Below are 23,658 nucleotides of genomic sequence, written 5' to 3' on the forward strand. Positions count from 1 at the left end.
CCTGGCCAATATGGTGAAACCCCGTCTCTACTAAAAATACAAAAATTAGCCAGACACGGTGGTGCGCACCTGTAATCCCAATTACTCCGGAGGCTAAGGCAGGAGAATTGCTTGAACCCGGAAGGCGGAGGTTGCAGTGAGCCGAGATTGCATGTTTGCACTCCAGCCTGGGCGGCAGGGTGAGACTCTGTCTCAAAAATAAAAATAAAAAAATAAAAAGTGGATAGTTAAAGAAGAACCATGTAATGAAGGAGGGAGATAATTGAACAGTTTAGTCTCCAGGTGGGTGGAAGGTTTACCTCTCCGAGTGTGAACTTTTCTGTCTTTTGGAACTTAAAATAATTGCATATGAATATAATCATGCACAAAATGAGAATGACATCCAAGCAAGGTGTTTTTCAGTAACCTCTACCATTGTTCTTTGTATCTTAAAAAAGCAATACATTATATGGCTTGTTTGTTAATAGAAATATAAGCAAGAAGAAAGCAAGCTAGATGCAGTGGCTCATGCCTGTAATCCTAGCTCTTTGGGAGGCCAAGGCGAGCGGATCACCTGAGGTCAGGAGTTCGAGACCAGCCTGGTCGACATGGTGAAACTGTGTCTCTACTAAGGGTACAAAAATTAGCCGGGGGTGGTAGTGGGCACCTGTAATCCCAGCTACTTGGGAGGCTGAGGCAGGAGAATTATGACATTGCACTCCAGCCTGGGTGACAAGAGCAAAACTCCGTCTCAAGGGGAAAAAAAAAAAAAAAAGCAGTACAAAGCACATAATCACTTAACATACCTTCTTCTGTGTGCCAACTTAGATAAATGGAGGCAACAGTAGTTAATGAACGTCTGGAAGAGGCTGAGGAAAAAAAAAAAAAAAACAGTGGCAGTCTGGAATTTTCCTGGAGCTCATTGTGGGACAAAACCAAGCAGCATGAATAAAATCTTCGTCATTCACACACTTCTGTGATTTTACAGCATGGCAGGGACAGACACACAAGTGTGTGTGGCCTGAGTGCTTCTTGAACTCAAGGATTCCTGTGCCAGGATCCGTAGCTGAGCCCAACATTTCGCTGTGACTTCATGGCAGTCAAAGAGGGATGATGATTTATGTGTCTGTTGTTATCTGACATTTTAAGAAGTCATCAATTCTTTAGGAGATGAATTTGTTCTCCAGTATAAAAGTGTAAGAGAAGCTGATCCCGGGATACTGAAAAGCTAAGGCAGGGTAAGTCTTCAATGGAAATTTCAAAAACATATGGCCTCTCTTGTGGAGAGACAGGAACATACGGTTCCAAGAGAATTGTGTAAAATATTTTCACAGGGAGCTAAAGTGACTTCATCTATATCACTTTCTGATATAGCAATATTAAAAGGTCATGAGGAAAATGTAGGTGGGTTATTTTATTTTATTTTCGAGGCAGGGTCTTGCTCTGTCTCCCAGGCTAGAGTGCAATGGCACGATCTCAGCTCACTGCAGCCTCCACCTCCTGGGCTCAAGCAACCCTCTCACCTCAATGTCCCGAGCAGCTGGGACTGCAGGCATGCACCAGGATGTCTGCCTAATTTTTTTTTTTTTTTGTAGAGATAGGGGTCTCACTATGTTGCCCATGTTGGTCTTGAACTCTGGCTCAAATGATCCCCCCACCTCGGCCTCCCAAAGTGCTGGGATTACAGACGTAAGTCATGGTGCCAAGTCTGTTTTTATTTTTTTCGTTTTTAATTGTTTTCTTAGTCCAGATTCCAGGCTTATTGTTTTTATTTTTTAAAGATGAAAACAGTGAAAGTATGGCTCAAAACAGTCTCAGGAAGTCAAGTTAGCAAAGCCATTAAAACTTTTTCTAATCTTTTCCTTTGTTCTGTTTTGGTTTATTTGTCGATTAAAAAGTAACTTACTGATGTGACATTTTGTTACTGTAAATAAGTTAATATTTTTCAAACACTAAATTCTTCCATGGTGTTTGCTGCCAGATATGAGCTAGTTGTCTATTCCTGCACTGCTATTTGCCTCAGTGAATCCCAGCACTTTGGGAGGCCCAGGCAGGAGGATCACAAGGTCAGGAGTTCAAGACTAGCCTGGCCAACACAGTGAAATCCCGTCTCTACTAAAAATACAAAAAATTAGCCAGGCCTGGTGGCGGGTGCCTGTAATCCCAGCTACTTGGGAGGCTGAAGCAGGAGAATCACTTGAACCTGGGAGGTGGAGGTTGCAGTGAGCAGAGATCGCGCCACTGCACTCCAGCCTGGGCAACAGTGTGAGACTCCATCTCAAAAACAAAAACAAAAACAAACACACACACACACAGACACACACACACACACACACACACAAGCTCTCCCAGGCTTCAGCTGAGGGGAGCACTGGGAGATGACGGCCTGTCTGGGCCGAACTGTTTCTGTAATTTGTCTTCCTTTCCTCCTCGGGCTTCACATTCCCAGTGAGACCCTCTCTGTTGCTCTGCCTCTACTGCATCCAGTCTGGGCCACAGGAATGCGCTATTCCGCTTTGAACTTGAATCCAAGCCTGGCCAAAACTATCTTTGTTTGGCTCCCCTGAGCATTCATTGCCTTCACTCATTTGGCGACAGTTAATGCAGCATCTTTGCTTGGTCCTCTCCTGGGTCCTGAGCAGCAGGGATGAATGAGGCAGACAAAATTCTTTCCCTAAAGGAGCTGTCCCTTTAGTGGGAGAAGACAGAATAAACACATACAGAGGAAAGAGAGCTATTGTTAGTCATTAATACCATTAAGACACTGTTCAGTGTTTCCAAGAGCTTGAATACATCAAGGGAGAATAAGAAGTAATTAGAGAAGACACAAATAACAAGGTATTTATGCATGTTACCAAGCACAGGTTGTTCATTTTAAAATGACTAAGCTCTAGCTTCAGAGTGGGCACTTTGCCCCCAACCTCTTTCTACTAAGCAATCTCAGCCACCTTGCTGTGGAGCTCTCAATAGCTGTTCTAATTCTTGTCTTGTCTCCTAGACTCAACATTTTTCTCTTTTCAAACGTCATTGCCAAGAAGCCCTCAATTTCAAACGAGTCACTGACCCAGTAAATTACCTAATGCATCTACAGCTCCACCCACCTTCGCAGTCTCAGAATGCTCAAGTGGAAAACGTTGCTTGGGGCAGGTGACTCCTTAGGACTTGGATATGAGGGAAATGTGGTTGCTTCCACCATAAAATCGGAACTTCCAAGGGGGCACAATAGAGATATGCCAATCTGGGGAAAGACTCTTAGGCTGGTTAAAGGCCCTAATAACCTAATAGAAGATGTTGGCTTATCTAAATTATGTGTCACTGTAATATGGGGGTTGGTTGGCAAAAAAGGACCAAAATAGTAGAGTCTGAAAGGCTGGGGCTGGTGGTGCCCTTGGGGACAGGGTGCAGGGGCTTCACTGGCAGGTGTACCCACCAACTACAGAAATGAAGAAATTGGGCAGTTAGAGCCATATGTTACTAAACATTCAAATGATAACTTCCCTTTCTCTGAATCTATGCTCATCAAGAAATATTATGTGATTGACTTTCCAAATCTTCAGGGAAAATAAGGTAGGTCTTATGAATTCTGGGCCCACTTGTCAGTTTTATTTCTTATGGAAACAAATATATTGGAATTTCCATTACTAGAATTCAATGTCTTATCAGCATTTTCCCCAAGTCTGATCAATTTTTTTTCTTTTTTTTTTTTTTTTTTTTTTTTTTTTGAGAAAAGGTCTCGTTCTGTCACCCAGGCTGGAGTGCAGTGGCATGATCTCAGCTCACTGCAACCTCTGCCTCCCGGGCTCAAGCAATCCTCCCACCTTAGCTTCCTGAGTAGCTGGGACCACATGTGCACACCACCATGCCCAGGTAACTTTTGTATTTTTTTTAAAGAAAGGGTTTCGCCATGTAGCCCAGGCTTGTCTTGAACTCCTGGGCTCAAGGGATCTGCCCACCTCATCCTTCCAAGGTGGTTCAATGACAAGGTGTGAGCCATCGCGCCTGGCCCGCATTTCATTTTCTAAGTCCCAAAAAGCTGTGGGCTGCATTAGGAATTCGTTTGATCATTCATTCATTCAGTTGAATATTTTCAGAAACTTGTTACAGCCCAACCACTGTGCTTAGGAGTATAGCACTGAGCAGAATAGACTGATCCTGACAACCGATTGCTCTAACCTGTCTTCCCTTTCCTCCTTGGGCTTCACTTTCCCAGTGAGACTTTCTCTGTTACCTTGCTTCTATCACCTCCAATCTGGGGCACAGCAACACGCTATTCCGCTTTGAACTCGAGCCCAAGCCTGGCCAAAACTGTCTTTCTTTGGCCCCCCTGAGCATTTGTTGCCTTCACTCATTTGGCCAAGTTAACGCAGCATCTTTGCTGGGTACTCTCCTGGGTCCTGAGCAGCAAGGATGAACGAAGCAGACAAAATTCTTCCCCTAAAGGAGCTGTCCCTTTAGTGGGAGAAGGCAGAATAAACACATACACAGGAAAGAGAGCTACTGTTAGTCCTTATTAGATAGTCGCAATATTTGAGCCTTTAAGCTCATTTGTGCTTTCACGCAAATAGGTGCAATAAAATGTGACAAGGATTTCTTTTTCTTTTTTCTTTTCTTTCTTTCTTTTTTTGAGATGGAGTCTCACTCTGTCGCCTGGGCTGGAGTGCAGTGGCATGATCTCAGCTCACTGCAACCTCTGCCTCCCGGGTTCAAGCCATTCTCTTGCCTCAGCCTCCCAAGTAGGTGGGATTACAGGCGCCGTCCACTATGCCCAGCTAATTTTTTGTATTTTTAATAGAGACGGGGTTTCATCATATTGGCCCGGCTGGTCTCAAACTCCCGACCTCGTGATTTGCCCGCCTTGGCCTCACAGAGTGCTGGGAGCCACCGCGCCCGGCCGACAAGGGTTTCTTGACTTTGATATTTGAAGGAAGGAAAAGGTGGGGTCTAGAAGAAACAGCTGGGTTCAGGAAGGCTTTCTGGAGTAAACAGTATCTAAACAGCAACCTGCTTTAGGAGTTTGCCCAGTGAATAGGGTAGAAAGAAGAGAAGAGAATGGAGGAAATGAGGGAAGGAGGAGAGCAGGGTGAGATGAAAGCATCCCAGAGAAGTCCAGGCAGGCAGGCACCTAAGTGCTGGGGAAAGTGAGACAGAGGGCAGGCGAGGGGCCTTGCGGCCAAGGTTCTAGAAGTTTGGGCTCTATTCTCAGAGCAGTCCAGAGCCACTGCACAGCTTAGCGTGAACTAGCATGATCAGATTTGCATCTGGGACAAATCTCTGGCTGTGCAGCTGCTGAATTAGGGAGGAGTGGAGGGCAGGCATGGGCAGAGAGGCAGGTGTGATCTGTGTGAGTGACGATGGTGGCCCTAGGCAGAAACAGGGATTGAGAGAGAGGTGAAAGGATTTGAAAGACGTTTCAGAGGCGGAACTGAGAGGACTTGTGGATGGATCAGTATGGATAAGTATGGATGGGTGTGAGGGAGATGGAAGAATGCAGGAAGATTTCCGGGCTGCTGCCTCAGGCCACTGAGTGGGTGGAAAGGGAACGTCCTGACTTGGATCCTGGTCTTCTATTTAGGCTTTTCTTGAGCATACACAAAAGGAGAGGCTGGACACAGTGGCTCACGCCTATAATCCCAGCACTTTGGGAGGCTGAGGCAGGTGGATGCTTGAGCCCAGGAGTTAGAGGCTGCTGTGATCATGCCACTGCACTCTATCTAGCCTGGGCGACAGAGCAAGACCCTGTCCCTTTAAAAAGAAAAAGGAGAGAGATGTGCTTATATGAAAAGAAAGGTCATCTCCCACAAGAGTACACAGAGCAAAGAGAAAAGCTGAAGATGGAAATGACCAGCACATTTTAGGACTCTCCTAAACTTCGTCAGTGAAGAAACTGCTGTACTATTTCGAATGGAACACCTGGAGAAAGATCACCAGCTGCTTCCCCACCACCAGCTCCTCAGGACTCCAGGAGACAGAAACCTAATAGCAAGAGATCAAATAATAAACATTGGTGCAATTAAAATATTTTCTTTCATTTCTGTCTTTGTTTCTCTTTATATTCATATTCCTCCCAGAATGGTTGTCTTCAAAATTCATTATCTTCCTTCTTTGTTATTTCATTGAATTTCTTACTGTATCAGCCTGTATTAGTCAGGGTTCTCCAGAGAAACAGAGCCTGTAGGAGATATACAGGTATATAAGAGGAGACTTATCATGGGAAATTACTTACATGATTATGGAGGTCAAAAAGTTAAACAGGCCAGGCGCGGTGGCTCACGTCTGTAATCCCAGCACTTTGAGAGGCCGGTGGGGGGGTGGATCATCTGGGGTCAGGAGTTCGAGACCAGCCTGACCAACATGGTGAAACCCTGTCTCTACTAAAAATACAAAAATTAGCTGGGTGTGGTGGCAGGCACCTGTAATCCCAGCTACTCAGGAGGCTGAGGCAGGAGAATCGCTTGAACCCGGGAGGTGGAGGTCGCAGTGAGCCATCGCACCATTCATGCCAGCCTGGGCGACAAGAGCAAAACTCCGTCTCAAAAAAAAAAAGAAAAAAAAAATTTCGATAATCTGCTGTCTATAAACTGGAGACCAGGAAAGCCCGTGGTGTAATTCCCAGTTTGAGGCCGAAGGCCTGAGAACCAAGGGGCCACTGGTGTAAGTCCGAAGGCCCAGGAATGATGAGCTCCAATATCCAAGAGAAGGAGAAGATGGATGTTCCAGCTCCAGGAGAGAGAGAATTCACCCTTCCTCTGCCTTTTGTTCTATTCAGGCTCCCAACAGATGGGATGATGCCCACCTCTGTTAGCGAGCGGGATCTTCTTTACTCAGTCCACCAATTCAAATGCCAACCTCTTTGCAGAAGAGAAATGTCCTCGCAGACACACCCAGAAATAAGATTTCACTAGCTACCTGGGCATCCATTACCCTAGACCAGTCAACACATGAAATTAACCGTCACGCAGCCTTCGGTTGGTCTCACACAGTCCGTTACAAGACTACATGGATACTTTGCTTTTGGGCACTCAAGCTCTTGAGTTTATCTAACATTCTGAGCTTGGGCCGGGCGTGGTGGCTCACGCCTGTAATCCCAGCACTTTGGGAGGCTGAGGCGGGCAGATCACGAGGTCAGGAGATCAAGACCATCCTGGCCAACATGGTGAAACCCCGTCTCTACTAAAATACAAAAAATTAGCCAGGCGTGGTGGTGTGCGCCTGTAGTCCCAGCCATGTGGGAGGCTGAGGCAGGAGAATTGCTTGAACCTGGGAGGCGGAGGTTGCAGTGAGCCGAGATCCTGCTACTGCACTTCAGGCTGGAGACAGAGCAAGACTCCATCTCAAAAAAAAAAAAAAAAAATTATGAGTTTGATTTTGAATACTACCTATCTCCTTAACTGCCCATGAAGTATTGGGCAATTAATACTCCCTTATTCCCCATGAATTATTGAATTCTGCACACTTTTAGCTAACCCTTCCAGCAGCCCACCTTGCAAAGGCTGCTATGTTAATGCTGTGGTTTTTTCTGTGTACCCTTATCAGCATTCCAAATACTCATACTAGATATTAGTATCTTGGAGGGGGTGGGTTCATGGATTAACTGGCTTCAGCCAGTCTAGTACATTTTAATTGTAAAGAAAAAAATAATTAGATTCACTTATGTTAACTTTTCTCTTGGATTTGAATTCGATGTTCAAGCATGATGAAAGGAAAATATAGATGATAAAATATATGTAGGAAAATTATCATGATGTCCATATTACAAGTAACCATCAAGAAAGATTCTGGAATTATTTAATAAGCTTTTGGCAGTCTTTCCATTAGGCCTGTGAAAAGAGGCGTTTATAAATGAATAATCACCAATCTTCAATGGACTCCCAGCTCTGCCTGGAAGTCTTAATATATTTCTCTGGTTCACTCCCTTTCTTTCTCTATTGGACAACAGTTCTGAAACTTTCCTGCTTTCCTCAAACCTCTAATCCTTTTACCTCCCTTCTCACCCTTAGCTTCTTAGGGTAAAATGAAGCCAACAGCCAAGAACTCTCTCGATTTCTTTTAAATTAATGGCAAAAATCTCAATTACTTTTGCACCAACCTGGCACTTGCACCTAGTCTTTCTGTGCTTTCTATTACATTAGGAGATGTTCTTTCTTCCTGACCTGTGGGAGGTCTTCCTGGCCGCTTTTGCAATTATCTCTTCGCTCCTCTGTGGCTTCAAACTACCCCTTTCAACTGATTCTTTCCATGGCATCCTCATGTCCCTCTCATCTTAAACCTAACAAAACCAAAAACTATGCCATGATTTGTACTCCCTCCAGCAACCTCCACCTTTCTCTTCTCTCCTTTATGACTAAATTTAGTGAAAGCTGTGTATAGATTTATGATTTTTATCTCCTCACTTCTCATTGCCCAATCCACTCCCATCACACCAGTGTAGTTTACGGCGGGATCTCCGGTGCTCTCAACATCGTTCCACACTCACGTTACCTAATCTCTAAACAGCGTTTAGCACATCATCAACTTATTTTCCTTCTTGAGATATTCATCCTTTTACCATTAAATATCAGAATGACCTAATGCTTTGTCCGAAGCTCTTTTCTCCTTCTATACTTTTCTTCTTTTTTTTTTTTTGAGACAAAGTCTCACTCTGTCACCCAGGCTGGAGTGTAGTGGCACAATCTCGGTTCACTGCAACCTCTGCCTCCCGGGTTCAAGCGATTCTCATGCCTCAGCCTCCTGAGTAGTTGGGATTACAGGTGCCCGCCACCATGCAGGGCTAATTTTTGTATTTTAGTAGAGATGCAGTTTCACCATGTTGGCCAGACTGGTCCCAAACTTCTGACCTCAGGTGATCCACCTGCCTCGGCCTCCCAAAGTGCTGGGATTACAGGCATGAGCCATTGTGCCCGGCCGATACTCTTCTTGAGATTTCTAGATCTCCATTCATCTGAGCTCTGCTGATAGATTCAATCATTATCCATATGACAACTTCCAAATTAACATTGCTAGCCCAAGCTTCTATTCTCAACTCCAGATCTTCTCCACTTGGATGTCTCAGAAGTTTCTTGTAGCCAGGTGCAGGGGCTCATGCCTCTAATCCCAGCATTTGAGAGGCTGAGGTGAGCAGATCACCTGAGTCCAAGAGTTCAAGAGCAGCCTGGGCAACATAGCAAGACCCCATCTCTACAACAGATATTTAATACAAAGACAAAGTTGCTCAAGCTCAACATGTTCAGGATTGAATTTGTTGTCTTCTAGCTAAAAACTGGTCCTCTTCGATGGTTCCCTATCTCAGGGAATGGAACCACCATGCAGGTCACAAGCAGGACCCTCGATGTTGTCTCCAACTATTGCCTGTCTTCACCTTCCACACTGAGTACAACACAATTCTACTGCTTTAACCTCCTAAATAGGTCTTAAATTTTTCTCCACGTTCACACTCTAGTCTAAACAACTTCTAAGGATCTTCAGTGAAGCCAGGTAGCCCTTGGATTTTTTGAGGTCCCCCTCCCTTCTACCCTCATATTTAACTAGTACCAGTGGCGATGGGTTTCCATAGGATCTAATAATGAACCGTGGGATAACAATAAAATGATTACCTAATACATTGTGAGCCAAATAAAAATTTGTAAACCTACAGTATCTAAATTCTTACATTATTTGCGGTTGGTTTCTACTTAAATTGTATTCTGGATGAGGCTGACATTTGAAAAAAAATTCGGTGTGCAATCGACAACAATTAATTATTTAACGGCAAGTGATGAGGATCGTAAAAGATTAAAATAGCCTGAAAATAGCACACAGAGCAGATATTTTAAAAGGGCATGCACGGGCCAGGCGCAGTGGCTCACGCCTGTAATCCCAGCACTTTGGGAGGCCGAGGCGGGTGGATCACGAGGTCAGGAGATCGAGACCATCCTGGCTAACACGGTGAAACCCCGTCTCTACTAAAAATACAAAAAACTAGCCCGGCGTGGTGTCGGGCGCCTGTAGTCCCAGCTACTCGGGAGGCTGAGGCAGGAGAATGGCGTGAACCCGGGAGGTGGAGCTTGCAGTGAGCCGAGATCGCGCCACTGCACTCCAGCCTGGGTGACAGAGTGAGACTCCGTCTCAAAGATAAATAAATAAATAAAAAGGACACGCATGAAACAACAAAAGGTGATTGCAAAATCCTATTTTACATAAATTCAATTTAAAGCTAAGAGAAAAATAAATACTAAATAAAAAACATTTCAGAGGAAAACCTCTCATGAAGCCGGGTCGAATGAGGAAATCTGTTTATTCAAAGGTTCCTCATCAAGCGACACGCTCATCCTCTACAAGGAGCACACACACATGGTCTTTTCATATCTCAAAGTGCTCTCTTGGAGAGAGGCCACCAAATGTATAGGAGGAGTTTCAACATGACAAAACTCTCTCTTCCAGAAGTACAGCCTGAGCTCTTCACTCTCACAAACAGCGGCCACTCATGAGTCACCATGGCAACAGCCTCTGTCATGGTTAGTGCATGCCTCTTAGAAAACGATGTCGCTCAAGGTCAAAGTCTGCATTTGTGAAAAAGTCTCACTGTGTTCCCCTGCACAGACTTGTCATTGAACAGCAGCCAAAACTCGAGGCTCCTCAACCTTGAGGCTGTCGGCCAAGTGGCCCTGCTAGCTTCCCTCCCCTGAGTCCTGCCAGCACTTCCTGTTTCTGTTCCTTCTACCTTGGAACACCTGGGTTCCTCCCTTTCCTGGAAAGCATGCTGCTGGGGACAGAGTTGGGATGCATAGCCAAGAAACTCTTCCACTTAGTCTATATATCATTGAGCATGCAGTGCTGGGGGCTCCTGCTGTAAGCCTCCGTTGTGAACAAAGTCTTGGGAGGGGCCCTGCTTCCCCGGGATGGGAGCAAACCTACCAAGCATGAGCTGAGGAGAAGCCACCTCCTGGGCGTTCTTCCAGGTCATCTCCTATGTCCGGGGTCTCTAAACGTGTTTGACTGCACATCCCTATCAGCACAAAATTTTCGAGTATGTACTCCCAATATATTTACTTATAAATTATATATAATTATATGCTGAAATCTATATACTACATTTTTGTAAAGCTTAATACTTTTTTCTCTTTTTTTTCTTTTTGAGACAGGATCTCATTCTGTTGGCCCGGCTGGAGTGCAACGGCTGGATCACAGCTCACTGCAGCCTCGACCTCCCATGCTCAAGTGATCCTTCTGCCTCAGTCTCCCAAGTAGCTGCAACTGCAGGCGCCCATCACCACCCCGGGCTAATTTTTGTATTTTTTGCAGTAACGGGGTTTCACCATGTTGCCCAGGCTGATCTTGAGCTCTAGGACTCAAGTGTTCTGGCCACCTCGGCCTCCCAAATTGCTGAGATTACAGGCGTGCACCCAGCCAATACTTTCCTTTCTTTTCTGGTAAATTAGTATATCTAGTATATTCTTCCCACCTTCAACAGACTGCTTTGCACACCTCATGGGTTGCTCACATTGCACTTTGAGGATCTTTGCTATTTGCTTTCACAAGGCTCAATGTTCTAAAATAGTTCTAAAATACAGATCTCTCCCTGCTTAAAACTCTTCAGTGGCACCTCATTGCTCTCAGGATAAAGTTTAGACTCTTTAACATGGACTTCCTGTGGGTTGAAAATCAGTCTGACTCTGATCTCACCACTTTACCAGCCCACAATTTAGAACTCTAGTACTTGCATTCTTTCTAGGTCATACGTTTTCTCCCATCCAAGACTTTGCACAGACTATAGAAATCCTTTCTTCCCACACAGTCTTTCCCCCTGACTCTTATTTTTAGGAAATTCCCTGGAATTCTTCCTCTACCTCCTACCTCATTAGGATGAAGACCCCACCATGTTTCTCCAACACAGCAGGCTTTATTCTTTATGCAATACACATTATAGTCTATTGCAATTGTAAATTTAGTATTGAGCTTGCTAAAGGTTGGGATGGCTTTTTAAATTAAATGGCCTGGGTTTAGCAAGGTTAAAAAGGTGAAGAATTTCCTGATTTGAGATGGCACGCCACACAGCCCAGAGCTTGTGTCTCTTTCCTTACCAAGGAGATACCAGCTCTGGTTCTGGGAAATGAGCAGAATGGGGTGTTCCTCTTCTTCTCCCTGTCTTCTTCCTTCCCATGGTATCTAGGCCAGATCGTGGTCTAGTGGCAGAGTTTTTTGGATTTGCTAGTATGATTCATGGTAAGAAATGAATTTTATAACAGACTCAGTACACACATAGACATATACACATGCAGGTGCGCACGCACACACACATACATATACACACACATACGTTACACATGTATTAGCGTGTTCTCACATTGCCATAAAGAGATACCTGATACTGGGTAATTTATAAAGGAAAGAGGTTTAATTGGCTCACCGTTCTACAGGCTGTACAGGAAGCATAGCAGCTTCAGCTTTTGGGGAGGCCTCAGGAAACTTACAATCATAGTGGAAGGCAAATGGGGGAGCAGGAACATCTTACATGGCTGGAGAAGGAGGAAGAGGGAGAGGGAGGAGGTACTACACACTTTTAAACAACCAGATCTCACGATAACTCACTCACTCACTATTGCCATGACAACACCAAGGGGGATGGTGTTAAGCCAGGAGAAGCCATCCCCATGATCTCATCACTTCCCACCCGGCCCCACCTACAACACTGGGGATTACAATTCGACATAAGATTTGGGTGGAGACACAGATCCAAACCATATCAATACATATGTATGCACACATCATTTGTTTACTATTGTCTCAAGTCGCTTACCTATTTAACTTATTTACAGTTGCAACTCACCCCTACCACTCTTGAACCTCCTTATATTGCCCTGTTTTTCCTTTTCCCATTGAACCTTTGAGTATACTAAATTCTTGATTTTACTACGTTTATTTTTATGGTCTGGATCCCTCCGCTAGACTGTTAGCTCCGGAGAACAGGGGTCTTTGTTTTCTTCATTCATGTGTCAAGTTCCCCAAACAGTTCCTGGCACATCATAGGCCCCCAAAGACTATGATGTACAAATGAATCAGTGAATTGAAGTAAATGTTTTATGAAATCTATGCTTACTACGTGGAATACATACACATATTTTCTCATCTCATCTATTTAAAAAAAAACTGGCCAAGATCTACTAATGGGTCAAAACCTGCAGTTTAATAAGCACTGGCTTAGGTATTAAGACCCATGTCAGGGGGCCCTGATGCAGCTGGTGGGAAGATACCTTGTGGGCCAGGAGCCTTCCCAATTGATGCTGCAGAACTTAGCAGTAGAGTCTGGGTGTGAGGGAGGTCAGGAGGAACTGCTGTAGAAAAGTGTATCCAACAAAGGTTGTGGCAGTTTTAAAATATGCCCCTGAACTCTTTGAGTTGAAAATATGAGTTTAAAATACGCTCCTGTCTTCGAAAGGTGGAGCCTAATTTCCCTCCCCTTGAGTGGGGGCTGGACTTGGTAACTCACTTCCAATGAATAGAGTGTGGTGAAAGTGGGCATGTGTGGCTTCCAAGACCAGGTTAAGAAAGGTGGTGTGGCTTTCTCTCTGCTCTCTCTTTTGGATCACTTACTGTGGGGGAAGCCAGCTGCCATGCAGTGAGGACACTCAAGCAGCCCTGTGGAGAGGCCCATATGGTAAAGAACTAAGGCCTCCTGCCAACAGCCATGTCAGTGAGCCCTCTTGGAAGTGAATCTTCTAGCCCCAGTCAAGCCTTCAGGTGACATTTTGTTTGTAACCTCATGAAAAAACCTGAGTCACAACCATCCAACCAAACCACTCCCAAATTTTTGACCCCAGAAGCTGTGAGATAATAAATGTCTGTTGTTTTAAGCCACTAAGTTTTGGAGTAGTTTGTTATGCAGAAATGGATAACAAATACAAGTGTAAGCTATTTTATTTTATTTTAAAATGGAGTCTCACTCTGTCGCCCAGGTTGGAGTGCAGTGGCACAGTCTTGGCTCACTGCAGCCTCTGCCTCCCAGGTTCAAGCGATTCTCCTGCCTCAGCCTCCTGAGTAGCTGGGATTGCAGGCGCACACCACCACGCCTGGCTAATTTTTGTATTTTTAGTAGAGACGGGTTTCACCATGTTGGCAATTTTAAAAAGGGTTTATTCTTATACAATTTTAGGTTTAACTTAATTGGTACACATACTTTCTTAACCTCAACTTGGAACTGCACAGTCTTTTCATACTGTCAGGCAATGGTCTAGTGAGAGTTCCTGCAAGAGAGGTAGATGTCTCTTCCTGAATCACAGTGAGCAAATTTCCAGTCATGTGAGTACATTCTATAAAACATACTTGTAGGAGAACAGTGGTGTACGCACAGTGGTGCTGATGTGGTGGGGGGGGCGGTGGAAGGTGGGGGTTATGAATTTAACGTAACTAAAAGAGCAAGAATGAGCTGACTTCCATCGTGGCTAACACGGTGAAACCCCGTCTCTACTAAAAACACAAAAAGAAATTAGCCCGGCGTGGTGGTGGGCGCCTGTAGTCCCAGCTACTCCGGAGGCTGAGGCAGGAGAATGGCGTGAACCTGGGAGGTGGAGCTTGCAGTGAGCCGAGATCGCGCCACTGCACTCCAGCCTGGGCGACAGAGCGAGACTCCGTCTCAAAAAAAAAAAAAAAAAAAAGAAGAAGAAGAATGAGCTGACCCATGAGAGAAGATATCTAGGCACTGTCATTTCTCAGGCAGAGCTTGGTTCTCACCCAGAGTTTAGACTCCGAAAATGTTATTAAATGGCAAAACTTGCAGAATAGCTTTGGTCTGGTTCTCTTAATAATTCCCTAACTACTAATAATTCTTTTTTCTCCTAGGACTTACAAATTACATATCCACCATGACCCACATTTCTAAGCCTGTATGAACAAGTTTCATCATTCATGTGAGCAGAAGGCTTAGCTCACATTGGGAGCGAATGCTGACCAGAGTTCCCCACTCCACCGCACCCTCCGCAAGGCAGAACTGAACATGTAAGATATTAGCACTGCATATTTTCCCCGATAATAAAAATATTGACTTTATACTTGTATATTGCTGAAGGTTTTCTTGTCCACTATTCTACCATCAATCATTTAGTACTGCACCGTCCTATACGGTAGCCAGGAGCCACATATGACTGTCGAGTACCTGTAATGTGCCCAGTCCAAGTTCACATGTGCTGAAAGTATAAAATACGCTCCAGATTGTGAAGCCTTAGAATAAAGAAAGTAAAATAGTTCATTAATAATGTTTATATTGACTGTATGTAGAGAAACGATACTATTTGGATATAATGGATGAAATAAAACTCTAAAATTAATTTTACTTAATTTCTTTTTGCTTTTCCAAACACGGCGGCGAAAAGGTTTAACATTTCATGTGTGGCTCACATATTCCTGTTCGACAGCGTGGACTGGAAGCTGGCCTGGGGTCTTTTAGCACCAATTCCTTGCCCAGGTATTTCGGTGAGAACACTTGATCACATCCACACCACGTGGGTTCCTCCATGTAGCTTCACAATCTTGCTGAAATGTTGTCCAAGTGAGCAACTGTGTGTCTGTAGGATTAGGGCTGATGACTGGCTCCTGATCACAGCCTACCCTGGTGTGGGAAGGTGGCTGCAGAAGGGGTTACCGGACAGGCTACAAGTCCTGCAGCTTCTCACTAGGGGAACGGAATTAAACTCCAGGGCACGTGCCTGCAGAAGGCCAAGGACGTTCATTCTACTCCACTGAAATTATAGCTCTAACCTTAAGCAGAAAATGTCATTGTCAGAAGAAATAAGATTAGGGGATCAACAGTGAAAAAAAATCAACTAAAAACTTTTTAATGTTAAGATTCCAGGGTTAAAATTCTATTTCCCCATCACCATTTGTCTACATAGCTGGTATTTCCTCGGCCCACACATGACAAGTCTCTTTTGTGGCTTGACTCTGAAAGTTTTTACATACTTTGCCTTCCATTTAGTTAGAGGGGATTTTGTTTCACTTTAATCATTTGGTGACTTGTAGAGTCGTGAGTTCCTGTCATAATGACATTAATGGATTAGCATTATCTCTTCAAAGCAATGCAAAAAATAATGTACAGGCATGTGCCGTACAATGATATTTCAGTCAATGACAAACTGCATGAACGATGGTGGGCCTATAAGATTATAAAGGGGCTGAAAAATTCCTATTGCCTAGTGACATCATAGCTACCAGATTCATTGCCACATGGTAGTGCCATGCATTGCTCACATGTTGTTGTGAATACTGGCCTGCCAGTCATATAAAAGCATCGCACATACAAGTATGTACAGTACGTAATACTTGATGATAATAAGTGACTATTTTACTGGTTTATGTATTTACTAAACTATACTTTTTATCATTATTTTAGAGCACACTCCATCTACTTATTAAAAAAAGTTAAGTAAAACTCAAGCACGTCCTTCAGGAGGTATCCGGACGAAAGCATTGTTATCACAGGAGACGACAGCTCCATGCCTGTTACTTCCCCTGAAGACCTTCCAGTGGCACAAGATGTGAAGATGGAAGACAGTGATACTCATGATCCTACCCTGTGTAGGCCTAGGCTAATGTGTGTGTCTGTGTCTTCATTTTTCACCAAAAAATGTTTAAAAAGTAAAAAATAATAAATAAAAGTTAAAAACAGAAAAGAACTTAGAGACTAAGGATATAAAGGAAGAAAATATGTATATATATGTAGCCGTACAATGTGTTTGTGTTTTAAGCTGTGTTATTACAAAAGAGTCAAAATATTTTTTTTAAAAAGTTTATAAAGTAAAAACATTACAGTAAGCTAAGGTTAATTTATTGTTGAAGAAAGACATTTTTAAAATAAATTTAGTGGCTGGGTGCAGTGGCTCATGCCTGTAATCCCAGCTCTTTGGGAGGCCAAGGCGGGTGGATCACCTGAGGTCAGGAGTTCGAGACCAGCCTGGCCAACATGGCAAAACCCCGTCTCTACTAAAAATACAAAAATTAGCTGGGCGTGGTGGCACGCACGTGTAGTCCCAGCTACTTGGAAGGCTGAGGCAATAGAATTGCTTGAACCCAGGAGGTGGAGGTTGCGGTGAGTCAAGATCACACCACTGCACTCCAGCCTGAGCAACAGAATGAGACTCTGTCTCAAGAAAAAAAAAAATTAGTGTAGCCTAAGTGTACAGTGTTTATAAAGTCTATAGTGGTGTGCAGCAACGTCCTAGGCCCTCACATTCACTCACCATTCACTCACTGACTTACCCAGTGCAACTTCCAGTTCTGCAAGCTTTATTCATAGTAAGTGCCCCATATATGTGTACCATTTTAAATATTTTATGCTCTACTTTTAATGTTCCTTTTCTATGTCTAGATACACAAATACTTACCATTGTGTTACAATTGCCTACAATATTCAGTATAGTAACCTGCTGTACAGATTTGCAGCCAATAGTCTATACCATACAGCCTAGGTATATAGTGGGCTATACCATTTAGAGTTAAGTACGCTCTTTGATGTTTTCACAACAACAAAATCACCTAATGACATGTTTCTCAGAATGTACCCCCACCATTAGGTGATGTGTGATTGTATAGGGAAATTTTGTGTTTGGACTGTATGTTTATTTTTCCCCCAATTCATTTTTTCTCCTAATGAACCATGTGTATTTAAATTACAGTCTACCAAATAAGGTAGCTTTATTTCTATTTCTAATTTCTCCCTTTGTGATTTCCCAATAAAGATTTAGTACTTGTCATTTGCATTTTAATTAGGCCCTGTTCCTGGTCGTGGCAGATCAGTTTTGCCTGGAGGTTTGATGCATTCCTTGACTGCGCTCTCTGTTACCTGTACTCTGTCATTTTTATTTCCTCTTGTTCTGTCTGTCATGAAGGCATGTGATAGAGAGATAGTGTCCTCAAATGATAAAAAGATAAGTGGCTGTGATAGAACTATTTACCTACAATCCTGTTAAAGTTTCAGAGCTAGTCTTGAATGCTTTGTCTGTGCACTGAAAAACAATGTATATTTTGCTGTTGTTGGGTGGAATTTCAATTAGGTCAAGTTGGTTGATCATTTTGTTGAAATCTTGTATAAGCTTACTGATTTTATGTCTGTTTATTCTATCAATAACTAAGAGAGAGTGTTGAAATATTTCAGTATAGGCCGGGCGCGGTGGCTCGCACTTGTAATCCCAGCACTTTGGGAGGCTAAGGTGCACAGATCACCTGAGGTCAGCCTGGCCAACATGGTGAAACCCCGTCTCTACTAAAAATACATAAATTAGCTGGGCATGGTGGCAGGAGCTGGTAGTCCCAGCTACTAGGGAGGCTGAGGCAGGAAAATCGCTGGAACCCGGCAGGCGGAGGTTGCAGTGAGCTGAGATTGGGTCATTTCACTCTAGCCTGGGCAACAAAAGCAAAAAAATTAAAAAATAAAACAATAAAAAATAAAACCGTCTCAAAAAAACAAAAACAAAATTGAAATATTTCAGTATAATTGTGGAATTATCTATTTCTCCTTTCAATTCTACCAGTTTTCCTTTATGCATTTTAAAGCTCTGTTATTATGTGCAAAAACATTTAAGATTGCTATTTTTTTTGATGACTTGAGCCCTTTATCAATGTGAAATGACTCTGTTTATCTCTGATAACATTCCATGGTATGAAATCAACTTCGATATTTATGTAGTACTTCAGCTTTCTTTTGATTACTTTTATCATGGCGTATCTTTTTCCATCTTTTATAACCTTTTATTATTTTCATATTTAAAGTGCATTTATTGTAAGGAGCCTATACTTGGGTCTTTTTTCTGTTCAATTCTGATTTATGTCATTTAATGACTGGTAGTCCATTTACTTTTAATGTGATTAATATGGTTACGTTTAACCTACCATTTTACTGTTTGTTTTCTATTTATTGCATTCCCCATTTTGCCTTCTTATGGATTTGTTGAATATTTTCTACAATTTCATTTATCTGTTTGTTGGTTTGTTAGCTATACCTCTCTTTTTTTAATGACTGATTTAGGGTTTATAGTATATATCAGGGGATAGCAAACTATAGCCCCTAAGCCAAATCTGCTTGCCACCTGTTATTGTAAATAAAGTTTTATTGAAATACACCCACACTCATTAGCGTATTTATTGCCTGTGGCTGCTTTTGCAGAACAACAACAGTATTGAGGGTGGGTGCAGCAGCTCACGTCTGTAATCCCAGCACTTTGGGAGGCTGAGGTGGGAGGATCACAGAAGGAGTTCAAGACCAGCCTGGGCCACACAGGGAGACCCCATCTCTACCAAAAAAAAAAAAAAAAATTAGCTGGGTGTAGTGGCATGCACCTGTAGCCTCAGCAACTTGGGAGGCTGAGATGGGAGGACAGCTTGAGCTCAGGAGCTTAAGGCTGCAGCAGCTGTGAATTTGCCACTGCACTACAGCCTGGATAACAGAGTGAAGCCCTGTCTCAAAAAAAAAATAAATAAAAGGTAAAAATAAAAATAAAATAGAACACGAAAACAGTAGAATTGAGTAGTTGTGACAGAGACCATAAGGCCTGCAAAGACGGAAATACTTACTATCTGACCCTTTACAGAAAATGTTTGCCAACCCCTGATAAGCATTTTAACTTATCATAATCTACCATCAAGAAATGTCATGCTGTTTCACATATACTTGCAACGATAAATTCAAATCCTGGATTGGCCTTTGTGCTCTTGTCCAAAATTTTACTTCTATTTATAAGGCCCACAATGCATTGTGGTTATTTTTGCTTTATAAAATTATGTTTCAAAGAGATTTTTTTAAATACGAAAAAAGAGTCTTTTATATTAACCTCCCCTGCTCCCTCCCATACCCCCTACACAATGACCATTTCTGGTGTTCTTTATTCCTTTGTATAAAACCAGATTTCTACCTGGCATTATACTTTTGCCTAAGGGACTTCTCTTAATATTTCTTACAGTGTAGGTCTACTGGTGATTAATTCTTTTGGTTTTGTATGTCTGAAAAAGTCTTTATTTTGATTTTGCTTTTGAAGACATTGTTACTGGATATAAAAATCTAAGTTGACAGTGTTTTTTGTTTTGTTTTGTCTTTTAGTACTATAAGGTTGCTTTGCCACTATCTTCTGGTTTATATTATTTCTAACAAGAAGTTTGCTGTCATTCTTATCTTTATTCCTCCATACCTGTATCTTCTTCCTGGTTGCTTTTTTTTTTTCCTTTTTAGTAGTAGATTTAACAACTTGATTTTGATATATTTTTATCATAGTCTTCTTTACATGTCTTGTGTTGGGATTTGTTAAATTTCTTAAACCTGTGGATTAATAGTTTGCATTAAATTTGGAAATGTTTTGGCTATTCTTTCTTCAAACATTTTTTATGATCCTCTGCTTCCTCTTCCCACCAGACTCCCGTTACACGATTACACATATATTAGACTAACTGAAGTTGTCCCATAGTTCACTTATATTTTATTCTTTTTTTCAGTCTTTTTTTCTCTCTGTGTGTTTTAGTTTGGACAGTTTGTACTGCTATATATTCACATTTACTAATCTTCTGCACTTTCTAATCTGTTATTAATTTTATCCAATATATTTTTTATTTTGGACATTTAGTTTTATTTCTAAAAGTTTTAATTGGGTCTCTAAAAATATTTCTCATGTCTCTTTTTAACATGGGCATACTTTTCTCTACCATCTTAAACTTTCAGGATATAGGTATAGTTACTATCTTAAAGTCCTTCTCCACTTATTCTATTGTCTCATTTCTGGGTCTGTTTATGTAATTTTTCTGCCAATTAATTTTCATCCATTTCCCCAATATAACTCTTTTTTCTTGAGCATTTTTTTCTTTCTTTCTTTTTTTTTTTTTTCCTGTTGCCCAGGCTGGAGTGCAATAGCATGATCACGGCTCACTGCAGCCTCAACGTCCCGGGCTCAGGCAATTCTCCCACCTCAGCCTCTCAAGTAGCTGGGACTACAGGCACACATCACCATGCCCAGCTAATTCTTAAATTTTTTGTAGAATGAGGTCTTGCTATGTTGTCAGGGCTGGTCTCGAACTCCTGGGCTCAACTGATCCTCCCACCACAGCCTCCCAAAGTGCTGGGATTGTAGGTGTGAGCCACCATGCTGAGCCTTCTTGAATATTTTGAAAGAAATCTCAGACAACATGTGTCTTGTAAATACTTCAGTGTGCATGTCTAAGTGATAATTAGTAAAGATTTTTTTTTCCACATTGGATGGATAATGTGGTGTTGATGTAGTAACAAGGTTTGAGGGAGGCTGATCTCACACTTTAACATGAAAACGAAATCATCACACTTATGAACCAAAAAAGAATGGTAAAGACTTTAAAAAACATCATCCCTTTGCTATTTATCACTTAAGAAAACTAATAACCATTCCTGAGTATAATCTAACATTCAGATTGTATGTGAATTGCTCTACTTCATCTTAAAAATGCCTTTTTACAGATGATTTGTTTGACTCAGGATACAATGAGAATCACAAATTGGCTGCTATATCTCTAAGTCTCTTTTATTCTATAAGTCTCTTTTCAATATGCTATAATATGTTAAAGAAAATGGGTCATTTGTCTGCAGATCCCACAATCTACATTGGCTGATTGTTTCCTTGTGGTATCATTTGACTTGTGCTGCAAACACTTGTATCCCCTGGAAATTGATAGTTGGGCCTAGAGGTCTAAGTGGTAGGCTCAGGCTGAATTTTACAGGCAAGAACCCTCCATATGAATGCTGCGCAATTTTGTGGCATCACATCATGTGGTACATTATGGCGCACTGTCCCATTTTTAGAAAGGCCGAGATTGATCAGTATATGCTGGATGTGCCCCACTGATGCCTCCACTGGGAACTCCTACAACATCTCATCTCATGTTTTTGGCTTGCATCAGGGAAGAAAAATTTTATTTTATTTATTTTATTTATTTTTTTATTTTTTTGAGATGGAGTTTTGCTCTTATTGCCCAGGCTGGAGTGCAATGGGGCAATCTCGGCTCACCACAACTTCTGCCTCCCGGGTTCAAACTATTATCCTGCCTCAGCCTCCCAAGTAGCTGGGATTGCAGGTGCACGCCACCACAGCCAGCTAATTTTTGTATTTTTAGTAGAGACAGGGTTTCTCCATGTTGATCAGGCTGGTCTCGAACTCCTGACCTCAGGTGATCTGCCCGTCTCGGCCTCCCAAAGTGCTAGTATTACAGGCTTGAGCCACTGCGCCTGGCCAAAGAAAAATGTTACACTCAGATTATGAAGATAGGCAGGGCCAGTATTTTTAGGCACACATCTGCTTAAGAGGTGGCTATGGGAACACTCTTGGCTCACGCTTAGGCAGTATCCCTGTCTCCATGGCTTCTCTGGTCATTCACCCATTTGCCTGCCTGTTGGGCTGTGCACTTGTCAGATAGGGCCAGTGGCCTGCTACGGTATCCGTAACATTATTCCATTGTAAGTCCTCACCAGAGGTTTTGTGGGAAGCCACATGAGAAATTAGAATTTTCATACTAGAAATTAAGGACAGTTGGGGGGGAGGGGCTGATAAAATAGCCTTGAAAAAGACTCTTTGGCATGAAATAGTTACTCTATTTTTTTGAGGGTTAAATGTCCTTTCTTTGATGAAGTCATGTTAATGTAGTTCGTAAATGGCCAAATATAAGTTGGCGATTTTATTTTCCTGATCTGTGAAATAAAAAAGTTTCAGATAACAGGTTAAGATAATCCTCAATCTAGGAAGTATATGAGAATCTCCGGGTAGCATGCACTTTTAATATTTTTCCAAGAGGACATGGCTTAGGAAAGAAAAAAGATTGGGAAACGCTGCTTTAAAAGACAATGGAATTAGCATGATGAACATCAGTCTATCAGATGATAAAGGTAACTATAACTGGCAACGTCTTTTTTTTTTTTTTGAGACGGAGTCTCCTGGAATGCAGTGGCGTGATCTCAGCTCACTGCAAGCTCCGCCTCCCAGGTTCGCGCCATTCTCCTGCCTGAGCCTCCCGAGTAGCTGGGACTACAGGCACCCGCCACCACACCTGGCTAATTTTTTGTATTTTTAGTAGAGACAGTGTTTCACTGTGTTAGCCAGGATGGTCTCGATCTCCTGACCTCGTGATCCACCCGCCTCGGCCTCCCAAAGTGCTGGGATTACAGGCGTGAGCCACCGCGCCCGGCCTTTTTTTTTTTTTTTAAATCCATAAAGGTCCACTACCAGCCAGATGTGGTGGCTCACGCCTGTAACCCCAGCACTTTGGGAGGCTGAGGTGGGCGGATCACGAGGTCAGGAGATCGAGACCATCCTGACTAACACGGTGAAACCCCATCTCTACTAAAAATACAAAAAATTAGCCGGGCGTGGTGGCAGGCGCCTGTAGTCCCAGCTACTCGGGAGGCTGAGGCAGGAGAATGGCGCGAACCCGGGAGGCGGAGCTTGCAGTGAGATGACATCATGCCACTGCACTCCAGCCTGGCGACAGAGCGAGATTCCATCTCAAAAAAAAAAAGAAAGAAAAAAAAAGGTTAACTATCACTCAATATCACATTAAAAATAAATAGCCACAATGAAGTACCACTTAACACCCACGAGGATAGCTATGATGAAAAAGAGATAATAGTAACAAGTGTTGGTGAGGGTGGAAAAATTGAAACCTTCACAGGCTGTGGGTGGGGACATAAAATGGTGCAAGCACCACGGAAAACAG

At 42.7% G+C, this 23,658-nt stretch overlaps 1 long non-coding RNA gene and 1 other non-coding gene across 2 annotated transcripts; one reads left to right on the forward strand and one right to left on the reverse strand.

Moving 5' to 3' along the window:
• The first annotated feature begins 821 nt into the window (after positions 1-821).
• On the forward strand, positions 822-16,520 carry LOC109026683 (uncharacterized). Its single transcript, XR_008679135.2, has 6 exons — positions 822-1,217; positions 2,978-3,126; positions 3,710-3,846; positions 14,791-14,946; positions 15,321-15,412; positions 16,337-16,520. It is a non-coding gene; the product is annotated as an uncharacterized lncRNA (long non-coding RNA).
• A 4,652-nt stretch (positions 16,521-21,172) lies between these two features.
• LOC115934503 (small nucleolar RNA U13) lies at positions 21,173-21,279 on the reverse strand. Its single transcript, XR_004070294.1, has one exon. It is a non-coding gene; the product is annotated as a small nucleolar RNA U13 (small nucleolar RNA).
• Positions 21,280-23,658: the final 2,379 nt, after the last annotated feature.

The sequence above is a fragment of the Gorilla gorilla genome, chromosome 3, assembly GCF_029281585.2.
Source record: "Gorilla gorilla gorilla isolate KB3781 chromosome 3, NHGRI_mGorGor1-v2.1_pri, whole genome shotgun sequence".
NCBI lineage: Eukaryota > Metazoa > Chordata > Mammalia > Primates > Hominidae > Gorilla > Gorilla gorilla.